Source organism: Halichoerus grypus, chromosome X (genome assembly GCF_964656455.1).
Source record: "Halichoerus grypus chromosome X, mHalGry1.hap1.1, whole genome shotgun sequence".
In the NCBI taxonomy this organism is placed as follows: domain Eukaryota; kingdom Metazoa; phylum Chordata; class Mammalia; order Carnivora; family Phocidae; genus Halichoerus; species Halichoerus grypus.
The window spans coordinates 57,690,009-57,715,476 of record NC_135727.1 but is presented as its reverse complement, the minus strand read 5'-3'; the positions used below and the strand labels follow the sequence as shown (position 1 = coordinate 57,715,476).

The following is a 25,468-nucleotide window of genomic DNA, read 5'->3' as shown; positions in this document are numbered from 1 at the left end:
GTGTGTGTGTGTGTGTGTGTGTGTGTCTGTCTGTCTGTCTGTCTCTTCTCTCCATGATCAGGGCTCCATCCCCTCCACAGCACCCAGGATTCCTTTCTCCCAGAAATCATGTTGCCACACCTCCTACCTACCACAATGTGACCTCTTTTCTCCCTCTAGTTATGCAATTTGTTCTCTTGGTCCTCAGATCAATTTCTTGGCTGTACGGAATGATTTGGTATTTCTTTAGCTGTGTTCGAGGGATGAGGCAAGCATAGGGGCCCCCTGCTACTCTGCCATCTTAACTCCTCCCCTCAAGTTTTTATTTTAATCCCAGTTAGTTAACATATTGTGTAATATTAGTTTTGGGTGTACAATACAATGATTCAACACTTCCATACATCACCCTGTGCTCATTACAAGTGCTCTCCTTAACCCCTATCATCTATTTAACCCATCCCTGCCCCCAGACTCCCTTCTGATAACCATCAGTTTGTTCTCTATAGTTAAGAGTCTGTTTCTTGGTTTGCTCGCTCTCTTTTTCTTTTCCATTTGCTTGTTTGTTTTGTTTCTTAAATTCCACATATGAGTGAAGTCATATGAAGTTTGTCACTTTCTGACTGACTTACCTCACTTAGCATAATCCTCTCTATCTCCATCTATGCCTTTGCAAATGGCTAGATTTCATTCTTTTTTGTGTCTGAATAATATTCTATTGTATATATATGCCACATCTTCTTTTTTCATTCATTAGTTGATGGTCCTTGGGTTGTTTCCATAATTTGGCTACTCTAGATAATGCTGCTATATATATCCAGGTGCATGTACCCTTTTGAATTGGTATTATTGTATTCGTTAGGTAAATGCCTAATAGTAGGATTGATGGATCTTAGGGTACTTCTATTTTTAACATTTTGAGGAACTTCCATACTGTTTTCCACAGTGGCTGTAACAAGTCACATTCCACCAACAGTGCAAGAGGGTTCTCCTTTCTCCACATCCTCACCAACACCTGCTTTTTCTTCTGTTCTTGATTTTAGCTATTCTAACTGGTGTGAGGTAATATCCCATTGTAGCTTTCTTTTTCATTTCCCTGATGGTAAGTGATGATAAACATATTTTCATGTGTCTGTTGGTCATCTGTGTGTCTTCATTTCTTTGGAGAAATGTCTGTTCAAATTTTCTGCCCATTTTTAAATCAGATTCTTTCTTTCTTTCTTTTTTTTTTTTTTTGCATTGAGTTTTGTAATTTCTTTATATATTTTGGATACTAACACTTTATTGAATATGTCATTTGCAAATATCTTTTCCCATTCAGTAGTTTGCCTTTTAAAAGCTTTTTACTGTGATGTAGTACCAACAGTTTTTGCTTTTCTTTCCCTTGCATATGGAGACATATCTGGAAAAAAAACTCGCTATGGCCAGCGTCAAAGAAGGTACTGCCTGTGTTCTATTATATGATTTTTATGGTTTTGGTTCTCACATAAAGGTCTTTCATCCATTTTGAATTTATTTTTGTGTATGGTGTAAAAAGGTGGTCCAGTTTCATTCTTTTGCATGTGGCTGTCCAGTTTTCCCAACACCATTTGTTGAAGAGACTTTATTTTTCCCATTGGATATTCTTTCCTGATTTGTTGAAGATTAATTTACCATATACTTGTGGGTTCATTTCTGGGTTTTCTATTCTGTTCTAATGATCCATGTGTCTCTTTTGGTGCCAGTACCATACTGTTTTGATCACTACAGCTTTGTAATGTAACTTGAAGTCTGGAATTGTGATATCTCCACATTTGCTTTTCTTTTTCAAGATTGCTTTGGCTATTTGGGGTCTTTTGTGGTTTCATAAAAATTTTAGGATTGTTTGTTTTAACCCTTTGAAAAATGCCATTGGTATTTTGATAGGGATTGCATCAAATGTGTGGATTGATTCATGTAGCCTCAACATTTTAAAAAATATTTGTTCTTCCAATCCACAAGCATGGAATGTCTTTCCATTCCTTTGTGTCAACTTCAAGTTCTTTCATCAGTGTTTTATAGTTTTCAGAGTACAGGTTTTTCTCCTTTTTTGGTGATATACTACTAAGTATTTCTGGTGAAATTGTAAATTTGATTGATTCCTTAATTTCTCTTTCTGATGCTTCATTATTGGTGTATAGAAATGCAACAGATTTCTGTACATTGATTTTGTATCCTGCAATTTTACTGAATTCGTTTCTCAGTTTCAGCAGTTTTTTGTTGGAATCTTTTAGGTTTTTTATATAGAGTATCATGTCATCTGCAAATAATTAAAGTTTGACTTTTTCTTTGCCAATTTAGATACTTTTTATTTCTTTTTGTTGTCCCATTTCTGTGGCTAGGACTTCCAGTACCATGTTGAATAAAAGTGCTGATAATGAACATGCTTGTCTTGTTCCTGACCTTTGGGAAATGGGAAATTTCCCCATTGAGGATGATGTTAATTGGGGGGATTTTCATATATCACCTTTATTATGTTGAGGTATTTTTCCTCTAAACCCACTTTGTTGAGGGTTTTTATCGTGAATGGATGTTTTACCTTGTCAAATGCTTTCTCTGCATCTTTTAAAAAGATCATATCATGCTTATCCTATTTTTTATTAATGTAGTTTATCACATTGATTGATTTGCTAATATGGAACCACACCTGCAGCCCAGGAATAAGTCCCACTTGATCATGTGAATGTTTTTTAAAATTTATTCTTGGATTTGGATTGCTAGTATTTTGTCAAGGATTTTTGTATCTGTGTTCATCACAGATATTGTCCTGTAGTTCTCTGTTTTTGTTGTATCTTTATCTGATTTTAGTATCAGGGTAATGCTGGCATCATAGAAAGAGTTTGGAAGTTTTCCTTCCATTTCTATTTTTGGAATAGTTTGAGAAGAATAGGCATGAGCTCTTTAAATGTTTGGTAGAATACCCCTCTGAAGCCATCTGGCCCCGGACTTTTGTGTGTCCAGAGATTTTTTATTATGGATTCAATTTCTTTGCCAGTAATATGTATTTTAAAATTTTCTGTTTTCATTTTTGGTAGTTTATATTTATGTAGGAATTTATCCATTTCTTCCAGGTTTTCCAATTTGTTGGCATGTAGTTTTTCATAATATTCTCTTATAATTGTTTGTATTTCTGTGGTGTTGGTTGTTATTTCTCCTCTCTCATTTGTGATTTTATTTACTGAGTATTTTCTCTTTTTTTCTTGATAAGTCTGGCTAGAGGTTTATCAATTTTATTGATTTTTTCCAAAGAACCAGCTCCTGGTTCATTGATCTATTCTATTTTTTTTTTTTAACTTTCAATATCATTTATTTCTGTTGTAATCTTTATTATTTCCTTCCTTCTACTGGATTTTGGTTTTGTTTTTTGTTCTTTTCTTAACTCCTTTAAGTGTAAGTTTAGGTTGTTTATTTGAGATTTTTCTTGCTTCTTGCAGTAGTCCTTTAGTGCTATAAACTTCCCCATGAGAACCACTTTTGCCTCATCCCAGAGATTTTGGAACATCATGTTTCATTTTCATTTGTTTCCATGTACTTATTTTATTTCTTCTCTGATTTCCTGGTTGACCCATTCATTGTTTATTAACATGTTGTTTAATGTCCATGTGTTTGTGGTCTTTCTAGATTTTTTCTTGTGGTTGACTTCTAGTTTCGTTGTGCAGTGGTCAGAAAAAGGTGCATGGTATGACTTCAGTCTTTTTGTTTTGTTGAGGCCTTTTGTGACTTAATATGTTATGTATCTTGGAGAGTGTCCCATGCTCACTTGAAAGGAATTGTGTATTCTGTGGTTTTAGGATGGAATATTCTGAATATATCTGTTAAGTCCAACTGGTCCTGTGTGTCATTCAAAGAAATGTTTCCTTGGTTTATTTTCTGTTTAGATGGTGTGACCATCATTGTAGCTGGGGTGGTAAAGTCCCCTACTATTACTGTGTTTTGGTTAATTCCTTTATGTTTGTAATAATTATTTTATGTATTTGGGTGCTTCCATGCTGGGTAAATAAATATTTACAATTGTCATATCTTCTTGTTGGATTGTCCCCCTTATGATTATATACTTCCCTTCTTTGTCCCCTATTACAGTCTTTGTTGTCAAGTATACCTTGTATGATATTAGTGTTGCTACTCCAACTGCTTTTTGACATCCATTTGCATGATAAAGTTTTGTCCACCCCCCCCCCTTCAATCTGCAGATGTCTTTAGGTCTAAAATGAGCCTCCTATATGTAGCACATACATAGGTGTTTTTTTTTTTTAATCATTTCTGACAGCCTATGTGTTTTGATTGGATAGTTTATTCCATTTACATTCAAAGTAATTGTTGATAGATATGTATTTATTGCCATTTTATTACTTATTTTGTGGTTGTTTCTGGAGATTTTCTCTGATCCTTTCTTGTCTTTCTGTTTCATGTTTTCCTGGTTTTCTTTAGTGATATATTTGGATTTCTTTCTCCTTATTATTTGCAAATTTATTAGTGGTATTTGATATATGATTTCCATTAGCTTTATATATAACATCTGCTTATAGCACTCTACATTAAGTTGATTGTTGTTGATGTTTGATTTCATTCTATAGTCCTCTCCTCCCCACATTTTAGGTACATGTTGTTATATTTTATATCATTTTATTTTGTGAGTTTCTTGACTGATTTTTTTTTCAGAAATATTAATTTTTACTGCTTTTGACTGTGCTATCTTTATACTGTCACTTTTGTTCTATCCTTTCTACTCAAAGAGTCCCTTTTAATATTTCTTGCAGGACTGGTTTAGTGGTCACAAATTCCTGTAGTTTTTGTTTGTCAGGGAAACTATTTCTCTTTCTATTCTCAATTATAGCCTTGCTGGATATAATATTCTTGGGTACAGATTTTTCCCATTTAGCACTTTGAATATATCATGCCACTTTCTTCTAGCGTCCCAGGTTTCTGTTGAGAAATCTCCAGCTAGCCTTAGGGGTTTTGTCTGGTAAGTTACTGTCTTGTTTTGATGCCCTTAAGATTTGTTTCTTTATCAGTATATTTTGCAAATTTAATTACAATATGTCTTGGTATTGGCCTGTTATGTTGATTTTGATGGGTGTTCTTTGTGCCTCCTATATCTTGATGTCTGTTTCCCTCCCCAGATCAAGGACATTTTCAGCTATTATTTTGTCAAATAAATTTTCTGCCCCTTTTTCGTTCTCTTCTTCTGGGACTCGTATAATACGAATGTTACTACATGTGATGGAGTCACTGAGTTCCCCAAGTGTATTCTCGATTTGCATAATTCTTTTCTTTCTTTTGTTAAGCTTCATTACTTTCAATTACTTTGTCTTGTAGTTCATTAATTCATTCCTCTGCTGTTCATTGCATCAAGCTTGTTTACAAGCTCGTTTATTACACTCATCATCTTTGATTGATTTTTAACATTTTATCTCTGTGATTTGGATCTCATTTATGTCTTCTGTTATTTTTCTCAAGCTCAGTGAGTATCCTTATTGTTGCTTTAAATTTGCCATCAGGCATGTTACTTATATCTCTTTCAGTTAATTATCTGGCTATGGCCTTATCTTGTTCTTTCATTTGAGATAAATTCCTCCATTTTGGCATTTTGTCTAAGTCTCTGCCCTCTACTACGTGTTGGGAAAGCCAGTTTTGTCTCTTGCTCCAAAAGTAATGGCCTTGTGAAGAAGTGGTCCTGTAATGCCCAGGGCCTGGAGTTTCAGCTTGTGTCTCTGGTATGTGCTGCATGCACTCTGCTATTGTGTTCTAGGTGCTTTATCCTTCAGGCCAGTCATCTGCAGAGGTTCTTCGCCTGCTGTAGGCAGTGTTTGGTCCCTGGCCTGAAAGTGGTGAGTTTTAACTATGTGTCTTCTGGTCTGCTTGTGAAATGAGACCTTTCACCACCTCCACTGGACCTGAGGCCCTGCAAAGCTTTCTGGTCAGAAGACATGGTGTGGGTAGGGGCTTCTGCTGGTCTTTTGGAGAAGAAGCCCACTTTGTTGGGACTAAGGCAAGCCTGACTGAGATGCGCATTTCCACTGGAGCACAGTAGGGTGGGGTTTGTTGTATGGAACTTATGCAGCCAGTGTTGGCTCTGTGCTGTTTCCCACAAGTGCCTCTGTGTTTATGCTGAGGTGTGTAGAAGGGAAATTGTGCAGCTAGCTCCTTTGTTCCTGGAGAGGTGTCTCCATGAAAGATACCTCTAATGGACATGCTTCAAGAAGAGTGGATAATCTCCCCACTCTGTGACCCAGGCCTTCTTCAAATCATTGTTTCTGTGCTGCCTGCCTCCAGGACTTTACCTGTCTTCTCTCAGGAGCAGTGCAGCACTTTCCAGGCTCTATGCCAGCCAAGCCCCACTGACCTTCAAAACTCCATGCTTTAAGCCCCAGTGGTTGCAAGAAATCACAAAAGCTCAGCCCCTCTTGTATTTCAAGCTAAAGGCTTTGGGGAAACATTCTTCTTGTACATTCCCCTGTGTGCTCCTCTCTCTCTTGTCCTTCTCCATGACCATGGCTTCCTCCCTTCCACAGCATCCATGATCCATGTCTCCCCTAAACTACATCTTCACACTTCATACCTTCTTTGAAGTAGCCTCTTCTCTCCTTTTAGTTGTGGAGTTTGTTCTGTCAGTCTTCAGGTCTATTTCTGTTGTATTTAGGATGATTTGAAAGTTAACTAGTTGTGTTTGTGGGATGAGGCAAACCTAAGGTCCTCCTACTCCACCACCATCTCCCTAGTCTTGAGATTGTTTTCTTAATTATATTTCAAATAGTCCTTTGTTAGTGTAAGTAAACACACTGGTTTTTATATGTTGAATCTTTATCCAACAACTTTGCTGAGTTCGTCCATTATTTTGGTGGAGCCTTTACGATTTTTTGTTCAGAAAGCCATGTCATCTGAAAACAGATAATTTTTTCATCTTACTTTCCAATCTGAATGCCTTTTATTTCTTTTTCATGCCTACTTGCTGTGGTTAAGACTTGCATTACTGTGATAAATAGGAATGGTAAGAGTGGTCATCCTTGTCTTGTACCTGATGTTAGAAGAAAAGCTTTTAAATTTTCATTATTGAGTATGATTATACTTGTGGCCTTGTCATATATCATTTTCATTATCTTGAGGTACACTCCTTCTAAACCTAATTTTTTGAGGATTTTTATCATCAAAGGGTGTGTATTTTGTCAAATGCTTTTTCTACATTTATTGATATGAGACATATCACTTTTACTGATTTGCATAATGCACCTTCCTTGCATCCCAGGGAGAAATCCCATTTGATCATGGTATATGATTCTTTTAATGTACTCTTGAATTTAGTTTGCTAGGATTTTGTTGAGGATTTTTGCATCTGTATTCATCAAGGTTATTGGTCTGTAATTTTCTTTTCATGTCCTTTCCTGGCTTCATTATCATGGTAATGCTGGCCTCATAAAATGAGTTTGGAAGTTTTCCTTCATCTTCAATATTTTAGAAGAATTTAAGAAGTATTGTTATTAATTCTTTATATGCTAAGTAGAATCCACCTGTGAATCTATCTGGTCTCAGGCTTTTATTTCTAAGGACATTTATTTTTTTTGGATATTAATTAAACTTTAATGAAACATTCCAATTCAAATCAGATCAAAAATTGAGAAGCAAAGAGAAAGGGGACCAGGCCTGTGAGTAAAAATAAAACACCTTGAAATTATAGTTGACCCTTGACCCACATATTTGAAATGTGTGGGTGTACTTACGTGCATATTTTTTTGCAATAAGTATACATAGAGTAGTATAAATGTATTTTCTCCTCCTTATGACTTTCTTAATAACATTTTCTTTTCTCTACCTTACTTTATTGTAAGAATAGAGTATAGAATACATATAACATAAAAATATGTGTTAGTCAAATGTTTATGTTATCAGTGAGGCTTCTAGTCAACAGTAGTCTATTAGTAGTTAAGTTTTGGAGAGTCAAAAGTTATAAATGGATTTTTGACTACATAGGGGTTTGGTGTCCCACCCCTGTGTCTGTTTAAGGGTCAACTATATATCCAACATGAAGCAGACTGGTCTCAAGTCCCTTGACATGTTTGGTATTTGATCCTTCTGATCAAATATATTGTCCAATATTTGCTTTATTTATATTTCAATTGACTTTTTAGTACATAGAATTTTTTCTTTTATTTAATTTCCTTTTAGTTAACATACAGTGTAATATTAGTTTCATGTGTACAATATAGTGATTCAACAGTTCCATACAACACCTGGTGCTCATTACATGTGCACTTCTGTAAGGAGATTTTTGGTTATTGATTCTCCTTCCTTGTTATTAGTCTTTTCAGATTTTCTGTTACTTCATGAGTCATTCTCGGTAAGTTGTATGTTTCTAGGATATTTCCATGTCTTCTAATTTATCTAATTTTTTGGTGTATAATTGTTCATTATAGTCTGTTATGATTTTTTGTGTTACTGTGATGTAAGTTGAAATGTCTTCTCTTTCATTTGTAATTTTATTAATTTGAATATTTTTGTAATTATTTTTATTAAAGATTAGTAAATTTTGTTTATCTTTGAAAAGCCAATTCTTAGTCTCATTGATCTTTTATATTATCTTTCCTTGTCTGTTTCATTTATTTCTTCTCTAGTATTTATTATTCTTCTCCTTCTGCTGACTTTGGGCTTAGTTTGTTCTTCTTTTTCTAGTTTCTTGAGGTGGAAGATAAGGTTATTTATTTGAAGTCTTCCTTTTCTCATAATGTAGGGATTTATCACTACAAAATTATCTCTCAAAATTATTTTAACTGCATCCGATAAGCTTTGGTATGTTGTTTCCATTTTCATTTGTCCAAGATATTATTTTGATCTGCCTTTTGATTTTTTTCCCTATGTCTCATTGGTTATTCAGGAATGTGTTAATTCTACCTGTGAATTTTCCAGCTTTCTGTCATTTATTGATTTATGGTTTCATACCATTGTGCACCAAAAATATACTGGATATAATTTCAATCTTCTTAAATTCATTAAGACTTGTTTTGTGATCCAAAATGTGATTTATCTTTAAGAATGTTCCATTTGCGAGGGGGGTGGAGCAAGATGGCAGAGGAGTAGGAGACCTGGATTTCGTCTCCTCTCGAATTCAGCTGGATAGGGATCAAACCATTCTGAACACCTACAAACTCAACAGGAGATCGAAGAAAAGAATAGCAACAACTCTCTGAACAGAAAAGCGACCACTTTCTGGAAGGTAGAACGTGCGGAAAAGTGAATCTGAGGCGTTATCTGGGAGGATAGACGGCGGGGGAGGGGCCTCCGTCGGCCGCTCCTGGCAAGTGATAGAGCCACAGAGCACAAAATCGGAACTTTTAGAAGTCGGCTCCACTGAGGGACGTCACTCTGGTGGCGAAGTGGGGGGTGGAACCCTCGCGGGACAGTGTGGTCTCAGGACCCTCAGGGTCACAGAAAGACCGGGGGTGCCTGAGTGCGGCAGAGCTCCCAGGTATCGGAGCGGGGAAGCCGGCTGCAGAGACGGAGCCCAGGTGCGGACTCTCAGCTCGGGGTTGCTATAAACCATGATCCGCGGCACAGTCGGGCCACTGCTCCTCCAGCAGGGACCCAACAAGCGGCAGATCCGGGGAGACTCACCTTCTTCCCCCGGGAGGAGAGGTGCAGGAGCGCACCGCGGGGATCTGCTGGGTTTGGAGACTCCATCCGGGGTCGGGTGCCAGATAGAAAGGCGCGGTCACAGGCCAGGTGAGCGCGGAGTGTGGCCGGAGACAAGGGAGATGGGAGTGACTGACTGCTTTTCTCTGGGGGCTCGCTGAGGAGCGGGACCCCGAGTTCTCGGCTCCTCCGGGGCGGAGACTGGGAGGCCGCCATTTTCACTTTCCACCTCCAAAGCTGTACGGAAAGCTTGCAGGGAACAAAAGCTCTGGAGAGTAAACCCGAGTAGATTACTTAGCCTGGACCGGCAAGGGCGGGGCAATTTTGCCTCCGGCAAAGACATTTGGGAACCACAGCAACAGGCCCCTCCCCCAGAAGATCAGCGAGAACAGCCAGCCAAGACCAAGTTTACCGATCAATGAGAACGGCAGAACTCCAGCGCTAGGGGAATACTGCACATAGAATTCATGGCTTTTTTACCATGATTCTTTAGTCTTTCAAAGTTAATTATTATTTTTAACTGTCTTTTTTTCTTTTTTCTTTTTTTCTTTTTTTTTGAATTTTTCTTTTTCCTTTTTTCAACCAACATCTTATCAATCCCTTTTTTAAAAAAAAACATTTTTATTTTTCATTTTTAAAGTCATATTCTATCCCTTCATAGTAGTTACCCGTATTTTTGGCATATATATATAAGTTGTTCTCTCTTTAAAATCTTGAGATAGTTTCTTCTAACAGATCAAAATATACACTAAATCTCTAGTGTATGGTTTTTTTCTACTCCCCTGCCTGATCACATTCTCTCCCTTTTTTCTTTCTTTCTTTTTTTTTAATCCTCTTCTTTCTTTTTTCAAACAACTTATCAAATCCTTTTTTAAAATTTTTGTAATTTACATCTTTACAGTCATATTCCATCCCTTCATCATATCAACCCTTATTTTTGTACATATATAAGTTTTTCTTTCTTTAAAATTTTGGGAGGGACTTTCTTTTAACAGACCAAAATACACCCAAAATCTAATGTGTGGCACTGATCTATAAACCAGCCTGATCATATTTGATCACATTTTGTTTTTGTTTTGTTTTGTTTTGTTCTGCTTTTGTTTGTTTTTATCTTTATCTTTTTCTTTTTCTTTTTTCTTTTTTTCTTTCTTTTTCTTTTTTCTCTCTTTCCCTTTCTTTTCCCACTGCTTCAGGTCTTTTCTGATTTGTTTAGAGTATATTTTCTGGGGACGTTGTTACCCTGCTAGCATTTTGTTCTCTCATTAATCTATTCTCCTCTGGACAAAATGACAAGGTGGAAAAAATCACCTCAACAAAAAGAACAAGAGGTAGTACCGACTGCCAGGGACCTACTCAATACGGACATTAGTACGATGTCAGATCTAGAGTTCAGAATCATCACTTTAAAGATACTAGCTGGGCTTGAAAAAAGCATGGAAGTTATTAGAGAAACGCTTTCTGGAGAAGTAAAAGAACTAAAATCTAACCAAGTCGAAATCAAAAAGGCTATTAATGAGGTGCAATCAAATATGGGGGCGCTAACTGCTAGGATAAATGAGGCAGAAGAAAGAATCAGTGAGATAGAAGACCAAATGATGGAAAATAAAGAAGCTGAGAAAAAGAGAGATAAACAACTACTGGATCACGAGGGTAGAATTCGAGAGATGAACGATACCATAAGACGAAACAACATTAGAATAATTGGGATCCCAGAAGAAGAAGAAAGAGAGAGAGGGGCAGAAGGTATAATGGAGCAAATTATAGCAGAGAACTTCCCTAATTTGGGGAAGGAAACAGGCATCAAAATCCAGGAAGCACAGAGAACCCCTCTCAAAATCAATAAAAATAGGTCAACACCCCGACATATAATAGTAAAACTTACGAGTCTCAGAGACAAAGAGAAAATCCTGAAAGCAGCTCGGGAGAAGAGATATGTAACCTACACTGGTAGAAACATTAGATTGGCAACAGACTTATCCACAGAGACCTGGCAGGCCAGAAAGGACTGGCATGATATCTTCAGAGCACTAAATGAGAAAAATATGCAGCCAAGAAGACTATATCCAGCTAGCCTGTCATTGAAAATAGAAGGAGAGATAAAAAGCTTCCAGGACAAACAAAAACTAAAGGAATTTGCAAACACGAAACCAGCCCTACAAGAAATATTGAAAGGGGTCCTCTAAGCAAAGAGAGAGCCTAAAAGCAACATAGACCAGAAAGGAACACAAACAATATACAGTAACAGTCACTTTACAGGCAATACAATGGCACTAAATTCCTATCTTTCAATAGTTACCCTGAATGTAAATGGGCTAAATGCCCCAATCAAAAGACACAAGCTATCAGATTGGATTAAAAAACAAGACCCATCGATATGCTGTCTGCAAGAGACTCATTTTAGACCCAAAGACACCCCCAGATTTAAAGTGAGGGGGTGGAAAACCATTTACCATGCTAATGGACACCAAAAGAAAGCTGGGGTGGCAATCCTTACATCAGACAAATTAGATTTTAAACCAAAGACTGTAATAAGAGATGAGGAAGGACACTATATCATACTTAAAGGGTCTATCCAACAAGAAGATCTAACAATTGTAAATATCTATGCCCCTAACATGGGAGCAGCCAATTATATAAGGCAATTAATAACAAAAGCAAAGAAACACATTGACAACAATACAATAATAGTGGGGGACTTTAACACCCCCCTCACTGAAATGGACAGATCGTCTAAGCAAAAGATCAACAAGGAAATAAAGACTTTAAATGACACACTGGACCAAATGGACTTCACAGACATATTCAGAACATTCCATCCCAAAGCAATGGAATACACATTCTTCTCTAGTGCCCATGGAACATTCTCCAGAATAGATCACATCCTAGGTCATAAATCAGGTCTCAACCGGTACCAGAAGATTGGGATCATCCCCTGCATATTTTCAGACCACAATGCTTTGAAACTAGAACTCAATCACAAGAGGAAAGTCGGAAAGAACTCAAATACATGGAGGCTAAAGAGCATCCTACTGAAGAATGAATGGGTCAACCAGGAAATTAAAGAAGAATTTAAAAAATTCATGGAAACCAATGAAAATAAAAACACAACTGTTCAAAATCTTTGGGATACAGCAAAGGCAGTCCTAAGAGGAAAGTATATAGCAATACAAGCCTTTCTCAAGAAACAAGAAAGGTCTCAAGTACACAACCTAACCCTACACCTAAAGGAGTTGGAGAAAGAACAGCAAATAAACCCTAAACCCAGCAGGAGAAGAGAAATAATAAAGATCAGAGCAGAAATCAATGAAATAGAAACCAAAAGAACAGTAGAACAGATCAACGAAACTAGGAGCTGGTTCTTTGAAAGAATTAACAAGATTGATAAGCCCCTGGCCAGACTTATCAAAAAGAAAAGAGAAATGACCCAAATCAACAAAATCATGAATGAAAGAGGAGAAATCACAACCAACACCAAAGAAATACAAACAATTATAAGAACATATTATGAGCAACTCTATGCCAGCAAATTAGATAACCTGGAAGTAATGGATACATTCCTAGAGATGTATAAACTACCAAAACTGAACCAGGAAGAAACAGAAAACCTGAACAGACCTATAACCACTAAGGAAATAGAAGCAGTCATCAAAAATCTCCCAAAACACAAAAGCCCAGGGCCAGATGGCTTCCCAGGGGAATTCTACCAAACATTTCAAGAAGAATTAATACCTATCCTTCTGAAACTGTTCCAAAAAATAGAAATGGAAGGAAAACTTCCAAACTCATTTTATGAGGCCAGCATTACCTTGATCCCAAAACCAGACAAAGAGCCCATCAAAAAGGAGAATTACAGACCAATATCCCTGATGAACATGGATGCAAAAATTCTCACCAAAATACTAGCCAATAGGATCCAACAGTACATTAAAAGGATTATTCACCACGACCAAGTCGGATTTATCCCTGGGCTGCAAGGTTGGTTCAACATCCGCAAATCAATCAACGTGATACAATACATTAACAAAAGAAAGAACAAGAATCATATGATCCTCTCAATAGATGCAGAAAAAGCATTTGACAAAGTACAGCATCCTTTCTTGATCAAAACTCTTCAGAGTATAGGGATAGAGGGTACATACCTCAATATCATAAAAGCCATCTATGAAAAACCTACAGCGAATATCATTCTCAATGGGGAAAAACTGAGAGCTTTCCCCCTAAGTTGAGGAACGCGGCAGGGATGTCCACTATCACCACTGCTATTCAACATAGTATTGGAAGTCCTAGCCACAGCAATCAGACAACAAAAAGAAATCAAAGGCATCCAAATTGGCAAAGAAGAAGTCAAACTCTCACTCTTTGCAGATGATATGATACTTTATGTGGAAAATCCCAAAGACTCCACCCCAAAACTGCTAGAACTCATACAGGAATTCAGTAAAGTGGCAGGATATAAAATCAATGCACAGAAGTCAGTGGCATTCCTATACACCAACAACAAGTCAGAAGAAAGAGAAATTAAAGAGTCGATACCATTTACAATTGCACCCCAAACCATAAGATACCTAGGAATAAATCTAACCAAAGAGGCAAAGGATCTGTACTCAGAAAACTATAAAATACTCATGAAAGAAATTGAGGAAGACAGAAAGAAATGGAAAAACGTTCCATGCTCATGGATTGGAAGAACAAATATTGTGAAGATGTCAATGCTACCTAGAGCAATCTACACATTCAATGCAATCCCCATCAAAATACCATCCACTTTCTTCAAAGAAATGGAACAAATAATCCTAAAATTTGTATGGAACCAGAAAAGACCCCGCATAGCCAGAGGAATGTTGAAAAAGAAAAGCAAAGCTGGCGGCATCACAATTCCGGACTTCCAGCTCTACTACAAAGCTGTCATCATCAAGACAGTATGGTACTGGCACAAAAACAGGCACATAGATCAATGGAACAGAATAGAGAGCCCAGAAATGGACCCTCAACTCTATGGTCAACTAATCTTTGACAAAGCAGGAAAGAATGTCCAATGGCAAAAAGACAGTCTCTTCAACAAATGGTGTTGGGAAAATTGGACAGCCACATGCAGAAGAATGAAACTGGACCATTTCCTTACACCACACACAAAAATAGACTCCAAATGGTTGAAAGACCTCAATGTGAGACAGGAGTCCATCAAAATCCTAAAGGAGAACACAGGCAGCAACCTCTTCGACCTCAGCCGCAGCAACTTCTTCCTAGAAACATCGCCAAAGGCAAGGGAAGCAAGGGCAAAAATGAACTATTGGGACTTCATCAAGATAAAAAGCTTTTGCAAAGCAAAGGAAACAGTCAACAAAACCAAAAGACAACTGACAGAATGGGAGAAGATATTTGCAAATGACATATCAGATAAAGGGCTAGTATCCAAAATCTATAAAGAACTCATCAAACTCAACACCCAAAGAACAAAGAATCCAATCAAGAAATGGGCAGAAGACATGAACAGACATTTTTCCAAACAAGACATCCAAATGGCCAACAGACACATGAAAAAGTGTTCAATATTGCTCGGCATCAGGGAAATCCAAATCAAAACCTCAAGGAGATACCACCTCACACCAGTCAGAATGGCTAAAATTAACAAGTCAGGAAATGACAGATGTTGGCGGGGATGCGGAGAAAGGGGAACCCTCCTACACTGTTGGTGGGAATGCAAGCTGGTGCAGCCACTCTGGAAAACAGTATGGAGGTTCCTCAAAAAGTTGAAAATAGAGCTACCATATGATCCAGCAATTGCACTCCTGGGTATTTACCCCAAAGATACAAAAGTAGGGACCTGAAAGGGTACATGCACCCCGATGTTTATAGCAGCAATGTCCACAATAGCCAAAGTGTGGAAAGAGCCAAGATGTCCATCAACAGATGAATGGATAAAGAAGAGGTGGTATATATATACAATGGAATATTATGCAGCCATCAAAAGGAATGAGATCTTGCCATTTGCAACGACGTGGATGGAACTGGAGGGTATTATGCTGAGCGAAATAAATCAAACAGAGAAAGACATGTATCATATGACCTCACTGATATGAGGAATTCTTAATCTCAGGAAACAAACTGAGGGTTGCTGGAGTGGGGGGTGGGGTGGGAGGGATGGGGTGACTGGGTGATGGCCACTGGGGAGGGTATGTGTTCTGGTAAGCGCTGTGAATTGTGCAAGACTGTTGAATCTCAGATCTGTACCTCTGAAACAAATAATGCAATATATGTTAAGAAAGAAAAAAAGAAGAAGAAGAATGTAGCAGGAGGGGAAGAATGAAGGGGGGGAAATCGGAGGGGGAGAAGAACTATGAGAGACGATGGACTCTGAAAAACAAACTGAGGGTTCTAGAGGGGAGGGGGGTGGGAGGATGGGTTAGCCTGGTGATGGGTATTGAGGAGGGCCCGTTCTGCATGGAGCACTGGGTGTTATGCACAAACAATGAATCATGGAACACTACATCAAAAACTAATGATGTAATGTATGGGGATTAACATAACAATAAAAAAATTTAAAAAAAAAAGAATGTTCCATTTGCACTTGCAAAGAATGGGTATTCTGCTGCTGTTGTATAAAATGTTCTATATATATATCTGTTGGATCCATTTGGCCTAAAATGTAGTTCAAGTCCAATGTTTCCTTATTGATTTTCTGTCTTGATGATATATCCATTACTGAAAGTGGTGTGTTGAGGTTCTCTTCCATTATTGCATTGCTGTCTGTTTTTCCCTTCAGATCTATTTAATATATTTAGGTGCTCTTATATTAGATGCACATATATTTACAATTGGTATATCCTCTTCATGAATTGACCCCTTTGTTGTTATATAATGATCTCTTTGTCTCTTGCTCCAACTTTGGAGGTAAAGTCCATTTTGTATCATATAAGTATAGCTGCTTCTGCTCTCTCTTTTAGTTTCCGTTTTCATGGAATATCTTTTCCCATCCCTTCACTTTCAGTTAATTAGTGTCTTTAAATCTTATTTAAATCTCTTCTATGCAGCATATAGTTGGGTCTTGCTTTTTTAGTTAACCACTCTGTGTCACTTAATTGGAGAATTTAAACCATTTCTATTTAGAGTAATTATTGACAGGTAAGGAGTTATTATTGCCATTTTGTTCATTTCTCTTTCATTGTTTTGTAGTTCCTTTGTTCTTTTTTTTTTAACTCTTGCTGGATTTCTGTGTAAATTGATAAAATTTTTGCAGTGGTATGCTTTGATCTTTTTCTCATTATCATTTGCTTACCTATTATGTTTTACCTTTGTGATTACTGTGAGGTTTTCATAGTATATCTTACAGTTACAAGTCTTTTTCAGGCTGATAACAATTTAACTTCAATTGCATACAAAAACTATACACCTTTACTTGCCTCTCTCCACATTTTTATGTTGTTGATGTCACAGTTTACGTCTGTTTATATTGTATAACCATTAACAAAATATTGTAACTATACCTATTTTTAATACTTTTGTCTTAACTTATATGATAGAGTTGAAAGTGATTTACACACCAGCATTGCAGTATTAGAATATTTTTAATTTGACTATATACTTACCTTTATCAGTTAATTTTGTACTTTTATATTTCCATGTTACTAATGAGTATATATATTTTTCAGCTTGAAAAAATCTCTTTAGCATTTCTTGTTAGCCAGGTCTAGTGGCTAAATCTAAATTCCCTTAGTTTTTGATTGGGAGTTTTTTTTTTTTTTAATCTATCCTTCATTTCTTAAAGACAACTTTGCTGGGTAAATTATTCTTGGTTCATTGCCCTCCCACCTTTGGTCACTTTGAATATATCTTTTTTGGCCTGCAAGTTTTATGCTGAGAAATTTGCTGATAGACTTATTTTGACTCCCTTGTACATAATGTCTTTTTTCTCTCACTGCTTTCAAAATGTTCTCTTTGCCTTTCATTTTTGAGATTTATTATAAGTATATTGTTGAAGATTTCTTTGGGTTGAACCTGTTTAGGGATCTTTAAGCTTCTTGTACCTGGATGTCCATATCTTCCTCAGATTTGGAAAGTTTATTTAAGTAGGTTTTCTGCCCCTTTCTCTCATTCTTCTTTTGAGACTCATAATACCAGTGTTAGTTTTTAAAGATTTTATTTATTTATTCGAGGGGGAGAGCATGAGCAGGGGGAGGGGAAGAGGGAGAGAGGAAAGCAGACTCCCCACTGAGCAGGGAGCCTGATGTGGGGCTCAGTCCCAGGACTCTGAGATCATTACCTGAGCTGAAGGCAGTCGCTTAACCAACTGAGCCACCCAGGCACCCCAATGCTAATGTTATTTTACTTATCATGTCCCATAATTCAGGTAAGCTTTATTCATGCTTTTTCATTTTTATTTGTTCTTCTTTTCTGATTGGATAATATCTGTTGATATTATCTGTCTTCAAGCACACAAGATTCTATTTTCTGCTTGGTTAAGCTTGCTTTTGAAGCTCTTTAATTCATTTTTCATTTCATTCACTGTATTCTGCAACTCGAGAATATCTGTTTCATTTGTTTTTATGATTTGTATCTCTTTGTTGAACTTCTCATTTTGTTTATGCATTCTTTTCCTGAATTAAATTGTCCATCTTTTTTTATTTTTTAATCTTTATTTAGTTTTTATTGAAATATAATTAACATAAAATGTTATATTAGTTTAAGGTATACAACATATCAATTCAGTAATTTTATACCTTACTCAATGCTAACTATGATAAATGAAGTCACCATCTGTCACCATATGTTATTACAATATTATTGACTATATTCCTTATGTTGTACTTTTTATCTGTGACTAATTTATTTTATAACTGGAAGTTTGTGCCTCTTAATGCTCTTTATCTATTTCACCCATTTCCCCACCACTTCCCCTCTGGCAGCCACCAATTTATTCCATGAGATTAAGAGTCTTTTGTTTGTTTGTTTGTTTTTGGTTTTCAGATTCCATATATAAATGAAATCATATGGTATTTATCTTTCTCTGTCTGATGTATTTCACTTAGCATAGTACCCTCTAGGTCCATCCATGTTGTCATGAATGGCAAGCTCTTATTTTTTATGGTTGAGTAATATTCCATTGTATTTATATACCACATTTTATTTTTATGCAGTCATCTATTGATGGACACTTGGGTTGCTTCCATATCTTGGCTATTTTTAAAAAAATTTTTTTATTTATCTATTTAGGGAGAGAGAGTGTATGTGTGCACATGAGTGGGGGGAGGGGCAGAAGGAGAGGGAGAGAGAGAGGATCTCAAGCAGAGTCAGCACTGAGCACAGAACCTGACACAGGGCTCAATCCTACCACCCCAAGATCATGACCTAACCTGAAATAAAGAGTCAGATGCATAACCAACAGAGCCACCCAAGTGTTCCCATATCTTGGCTATTATAAATAATGCTGCAATAAACATTAAGGTGTATATATCTTTTCAAATTAGTGTTTTCATTTTCTTTGGATAAATGTCCAGTAAAGAAATTATTGGGTCATATGGTATTTCTACCTTTAATTTTTTCACAGCTACATGGAAAATAATAAAATTGGGCCACTTTCATACACCATACAATGCACAAGAATTAAAATGGATTAAAGTCCTAAATGTGTGACCTGAAACCATAAAACTCCTAGAAGAAAACATAGGCAGTAATCTATTTGAAATCAGCCTTAACATTTTTCTAGACATGTCTCCTCAGGCAGGGGAAACAAAAGAAAAAATAAGCTATTGGAGTTCACCAAAATATAAAGTTTTTTCACAGTGAAGGAAACCATCATCAAAGTGAAAAGGCAGCCTACAAATTGGGAGAAGATACTTACAAATGATATATCTGATAAAGGATTAATATCCAAAATATATAAAAAATGTATACATCTTAACACCAAAAAAAAAAGCACACAGATAACCTAATTAAAATGGGCAGAGGACCTGAATAGACATTTTTCCAAAAATGACATAGAAATGGCCAAAGACATATGAAAAGATGCTTAACATGATTAATCATCAGGGAAATGCAAATCAAAACCACAATGAGATATCACCTCACACCTGTCAGAATGGCTAGAATCTAAAAGACAAGAAACAACAAGTGTTGGCAAGGATGTGAAGAAGGAACCCTAGTGCACTGTTGGTAGGAATGTAAATTGGTGCAGCCATTGTGAAAAACTATGGATTTTCCTCTATCTGTGTTCTATTGCATCTCACTGAACTTCCTTAAAATAATTATTTTAAATTCTTTTTCATGTAACTCTCAGATTTCCATTTCTTTGGGGTCAGTTACTGAGAAATTATTGTGTCCCTTTGGTGGTGTCACATTTCCTTGCTTTTTCATGTTTCTAATGGCTTTGAATTGATGTCTGAACATTTGAATGAGCAGATACTTCTTTCAGCCCCTCAAACTGGTTTTGGTGGGCAAAGACCTCCACTTGAACATGGGTGCAGGACACTGGCTGTGTAATGCAGTCTCTGGTTCCTGGGAGGGCATGGTGCTGTAGTCTCTGTGAATCTCCATCAGCTGAGGTCAACTCAATGAAGACTGCAGAGATCCTGCTTGTGGCAATGGTGGCTAGGCTTACTGGGTCCTCAGAAGCAAAGGCTACTGGGGTCTTCCTGTTTTCCTTTTTAGCCTGTGGGAGGAAGTTCTAGCTGAGGAGATACCTCTTGGCACCAGATCTTGTGTGCTTGCATTCTAAGTGACTACAGACTTGCAGTTTGGGAATCAGATACACATGGAACTACCACAACCCCTTGGTCCTGGAGCACTTGTCCACTTGCTATAACAATGGTACCAGTGTCTGAGGTGCAAACATGTACAGATCTCCCATGGAACTGGTGCCTGGGTCTCTGGGTCTCACCAAAGTAACTCAGCCTGGGGGGTGGGGTGGTGAGAATGCAGCAGTGACAAAGACTATGTGATGACAAGGTGGAAGGGTGACTTGGGCTCAGGGTGCAATAGAAGTACACCCTGGGGATGGTGGGTCAAAGTCTGACTCTGACCCCAAGGGGCAGCCATAGAACAGCAGCAGCTTGGCCCTGGTGATGATAGGTCAAAGCTGGGACTTATAACCCTCGGGACAGGGCATAGAGTTGCAGTAGAGCAGTCTAGTGATGGTAGGTCAAAGCTATGATTTAGGACCCAGGGGGCAGTCACAGAACAATGGTAATTTGGCCCAATGATGACTCATTAAAGTTGCATGTTGACAGCACACTGGGGATGGGATGAAAAGCAATAGCTGTGTGGCTCCAGTAATAGCAGGTCATACCCCTGACTTAATACCTGGGGTTGGGATGCAATGCAGCAGCAGTACAGCCTTGTTACAGTGGATCAAAGCTACAATTTGGAACCCAGAGACAGAGTGCAGAGCTGTGGCAGCTCTAGTCCTGTAGATGGCAAGGCACTGTAGTGTCCTTATCCCAGAGAGCTGATCACAACAGCAGCTCAGGCTCCCAGAAGTAGGCTTCACCACAGCTACAGCTACAGCCCCAGGGAGAAGATAAAGCAACAGGGATTCCTGTCAACTCCATCATCTGTGTTCAGCATTGATGAAGACATTAAGAGTCCTCAGTTGTGAAGGCTTCAAACATCCATGATAATGAGGCTTGTTGGGGCTCTATTGCTTGCCTTTTCCCAATGGGGTGAAATTTTTCCAAGGGGATCCTCCCTGATGCCAAGTTTCTCTGGACTGGGGGCTGGGATGATACAAGTCAAGTGTTTCCTATACTTTTTTATGCTGTTATCTTCAGTTTTTAAGTTCCACAGTCTATCTGCTGCTTCCTCGTTGTAGTCCAGAGCTTCCTACAATTGTTTTTGTCATTCTGTAGTTTATTTTTTTGTAGTTTTTGTGGGAGAGACAAGCATTGGGACTTCCTAGCCCTCCATCTTGATGATGTCATCTCTCTATTTTTATATTTAAAATTTTGTGGGGCACCTGGGTGGCTCAGTCGTTAAGTGTCTGCCTTCAGCTCAGGTCATGATCCCGGGGTCCTGGGATTGAGCCCCGCATTGGGCGCCCTGATCAGCAGGGAGCCTGCTTCTCCTTCTCCCTCTGCTGCTCCCCCTGCTTGTGCTCTCTCGCTGTCTGTCAAATAAATAAAGAAAATCTTAAAAAAATAAATAAAATTTTGTTAGATTTTTATTATTATTATGTATCTTATTTTGTTCTTTCTCATTTTATTTTATTTACCAAGTCACTTAACCTCTCTAAGCCTCAATTCCCAACCTGGAAAATAGGAAACAATTGTACTTACCTCAAAAGTATTATTTTGAGGATAAGGCATGTAAGTTAATACTGTATCAGAGCATTTTAAATTTTCTTATTTATATTTGGCTATGTTTAGAGACCCTACTTACACTTTGCAAACTGGTATTTGTCCATGTTATACAATTCTTCAAATTTATTTGAATCAATTATTTTCTTTTCTTTGCTTCTCTAATTGTACAGCAGTGTCCTCTTTATATGTTTCCTCAGCTGGGAAATTGGGATGATTTAATTGGACTGTCTCACAGAGCACACTGAGATAGGCATTTGTTCCTACAGTTGTTGGAAATTAAGTCCAATGTTTCTTGGTCCCCATCTGGTGCTTACTGAACATGGTAAGAAAAGCATAGAGTAAGTGCTCAATTTCTAACCTAGAAAATAGGAACAATTGTACTTAACTCAAAAGCATTATTTTGAGAATTATATGAAATAAATCATGTAAAGTGCCTGGAACATGTTTAATCAATGTTAGTTATCATATTGAAAGACACCACTCCAACCTCAAAAGACCTGTCTTTTCCCAGAGATCAATGCCTCTCTTTTACTTCAAAACTCGAAACAAAACCATTCTTCTAGAGACTGGGACAAATCTCTCAAAGTAATTGTTGCATCAACCTATCCTGCTAAGTAAAACAAAAGTCCATTAAAAAAATCCCATATTTAAGGCAATGAGGGTAGGGAGAGTAGTCCATTTCTTTGACTAAGAAGGTAAAGTAGGTCTTCAGTGAATATTTTTTAAATGAACAACCAAATTTATTTTTTTAAGTGGGGAAAGGAGACAAGGGCTTGACAATGTGCATCTCTGTGGAAAAAGATATGCAAATCTTATAGAAAAACATTCATAAATTTTGTAGCAAAACCCAGAATCTGAGATGGGAAGTGGATTTGAATAGCTGAATTTCTTTCTTTAAAAATATGATTACTATTCTATTGTATGCATAATCCATGCTCATTATTGAAATACAGAAAATACAAATAAGCAAAAGAAATCCCCAATAGTTACTTAACCAAGAGATTACCTGTATCAGCAATTTGGTATATGTACTTCCAGATGTTTTGTGTGTGTGTGTGTGTGTGTGTGTGTGCATGCGTGTATATGCTGCACAAATAAATAGACATTTTTGAATAAAATGGGATTATATTATTCATGGTTCTCTGGGTTTTTTTTCCCACTTATATCTTAAATATCTTTCCATGATAAAAGTTCTAAGCATCTTTAAAGTTTATTTTTATAGAGTTGCTTTCCAATGCAATTTTTTTTCATGCAATGTTTCAGTCTTGGAGGAGTCCTTTCACCATGCCTGCTGGAAACTTCATTCTTGTGTCAGCTGCAATATCTGCAATCAACCAATTATGATACTAAACTAGGGGGCCACTGTAGAACTGATTTTGGTCAAATGAGAAATCTAAGTATTGAGGAAATATGAGCTTCCCAAGTGCAAGTGGTCTTTTTGCTGCCTTCAGCAGTTCTGAAATAATTTTCAAAAGTAAGCATAAAGAAATAGAATTTACTTCACCCCTTCAGAGGGAATGACTTAGTTAGGAAACTTCACTCTTATCAGTAATTATGTTGGAGGTGCTCATCATAATTTTCTGCTCTGTAATAAAACTTCACTTAGGAATAGCTGGAAGGATTTCTACTTCTGTGGAGATGGGGATGGGGAACAGGCAGAACATTTGAAATGGTAGAAGTGCTGAGTGACATCCCAAAGAGGACCTAGTCTCTTATGAAGCGCTCAATTACCTGTACTGACATTTTTGGGGGGTTCTGGGCATACCAGCTGTGATTTGCTGAGGCTTTGCTAGAGAAACATTTTCCAAATCCTGGCCTGTCATTCTTCATATGAAATACTACACATGTATTTTCATTCAAAAGAACTCTGGAGAAGACCTGAGGCTTCTGGAATCTGTTATTGACTTCCACAGTCTGTAAATTTGTGGTGCTTTCATGGTTGCTAAACTTCAAAGAATCTAAATGCATATGATTAATTCATATTATTTTTGGAGATGTTTCATGCTCTGCCAAATTAGGAAAAAGCACATTCCTACTTCTTCCCAGTGGTATGGAGCTGTGCTATTGAAAACAGAAAAAGTCTGGAAAATTTTTCAGTGGCAGACCTTAATTTTATGGTTTTTGGATGATTTTTAAATTTGGGGTTTCTAATTACCATGACAAAAAGAGACTATTATTTTTCTTCTGCTAGTTTCCCTAAAATCTACAAAATGTTCACACTGCCTTTTTGGGGTCTCTGTATCTTACTATTTTTACAGATAGTATTTATTTTGCTTTGTGAACACTAGAGTATTAGTGACTCTACAAAGGATTAGGTTTGATATTAATCCACTCATAACTTTTTTTATATTAATGTTTTATTGGAAAAAGTACATGAAAACCACCTATGTACACAACCCCAGGTGAACATAACACGCAAACTGCCGCACACCTTTTGTCTTATAAAAGCTTGACTTCTTTGGAATAATGGCTTGCCCATTCCAGCAACAGTGTCCCAGTTAACTTGGCTCCTTTTCTTCCAGGCTCAAAATAAAATCAAACTCCTCTGGAGTCAGGGGCTGAATTGAGAATCTCTGGCGAGTGAAGATAGCCATATTTTTTAAGGGGCCTCCAGTGGTTTTGTGAGTTTGGTAATGGGTTTTGAGCTCAGCCAGGGTAATGTAACGCTTCATCATCCGAACAAACTGTACATCCACCATGGACCATTTGGGGTTGTCTTCTTTGCTGGATGGGTCATAATGGGGATTGTTTTTCTCAAACTGTGTGGTCTGGTTAAGCCTCCTTCACAATCTTCACAAGTCCTGCGATGCCTGGCTCTTTGCAGTTGCTATGGTAGAAGAACGCTTCTTGCTCCAGCTGCATGGCTCGAAGGAAGTTCCGGGACTGGTAGTTGCGAACACCATCCCAGCATGCTGTCTGCTTGGGCTGTGCTTTAAGATCCTCAATGTTGAACTTCACATCTACACCTTTATCTAGTCGGCTTTCTGGCTCGGACTTCATCAGCCAGTAACTGCTTAGATTCTTCCCACAGTTTTTAGAGGCTGAAGTCTTCTCAGGGGTAGAATTACCCATTGTAGCTGATGCCCCTACTGGGTTCTTAGTCTTGGTACGTTTTCCTGCTGGCCGCTTATTGTCTGGCCCAGCCGGCCCAGCAGGCCCAGCAGCCCCGGCGAGCCTCTTCCGGGGTTTCAGCATGGTTTCCCTGCAGGGACTGCGCTAAAGTCTCCTCGGTTCTCTCCCTGATCCTTCTCTCATTCATTCACCATTCTCCCGAGCCACTGATTTCACGACTCCACAGACAGAACCCCACCCAGGCGCCGGACAATCCACTCATAACTTATTGAAAACTTTGTTTTATTTCAACTCTTAGACACCCCCACCTATCCTTTTTAGTACTGATAAGAGGAAGGGGAAAATAAACCATTATTTTCTGGATGATTATTAAACATTAGACACTATACTGGGCAATTTACATATGCTACCCAGATGTCAGCTGATATTACCCTGTGCTTTGAGATTTCCTTAATTTTGGCACAAGTCCTCTAGCACTCATTTTGAAGAAG

At 37.7% G+C, this 25,468-nt stretch overlaps 1 pseudogene; it reads right to left on the bottom strand.

Annotated features, from left to right (window-relative positions):
- Positions 1-24,372: 24,372 nt before the first annotated feature.
- LOC118523904 (thymocyte nuclear protein 1 pseudogene) lies at positions 24,373-25,205 on the bottom strand (annotated as a pseudogene).
- Positions 25,206-25,468: the final 263 nt, after the last annotated feature.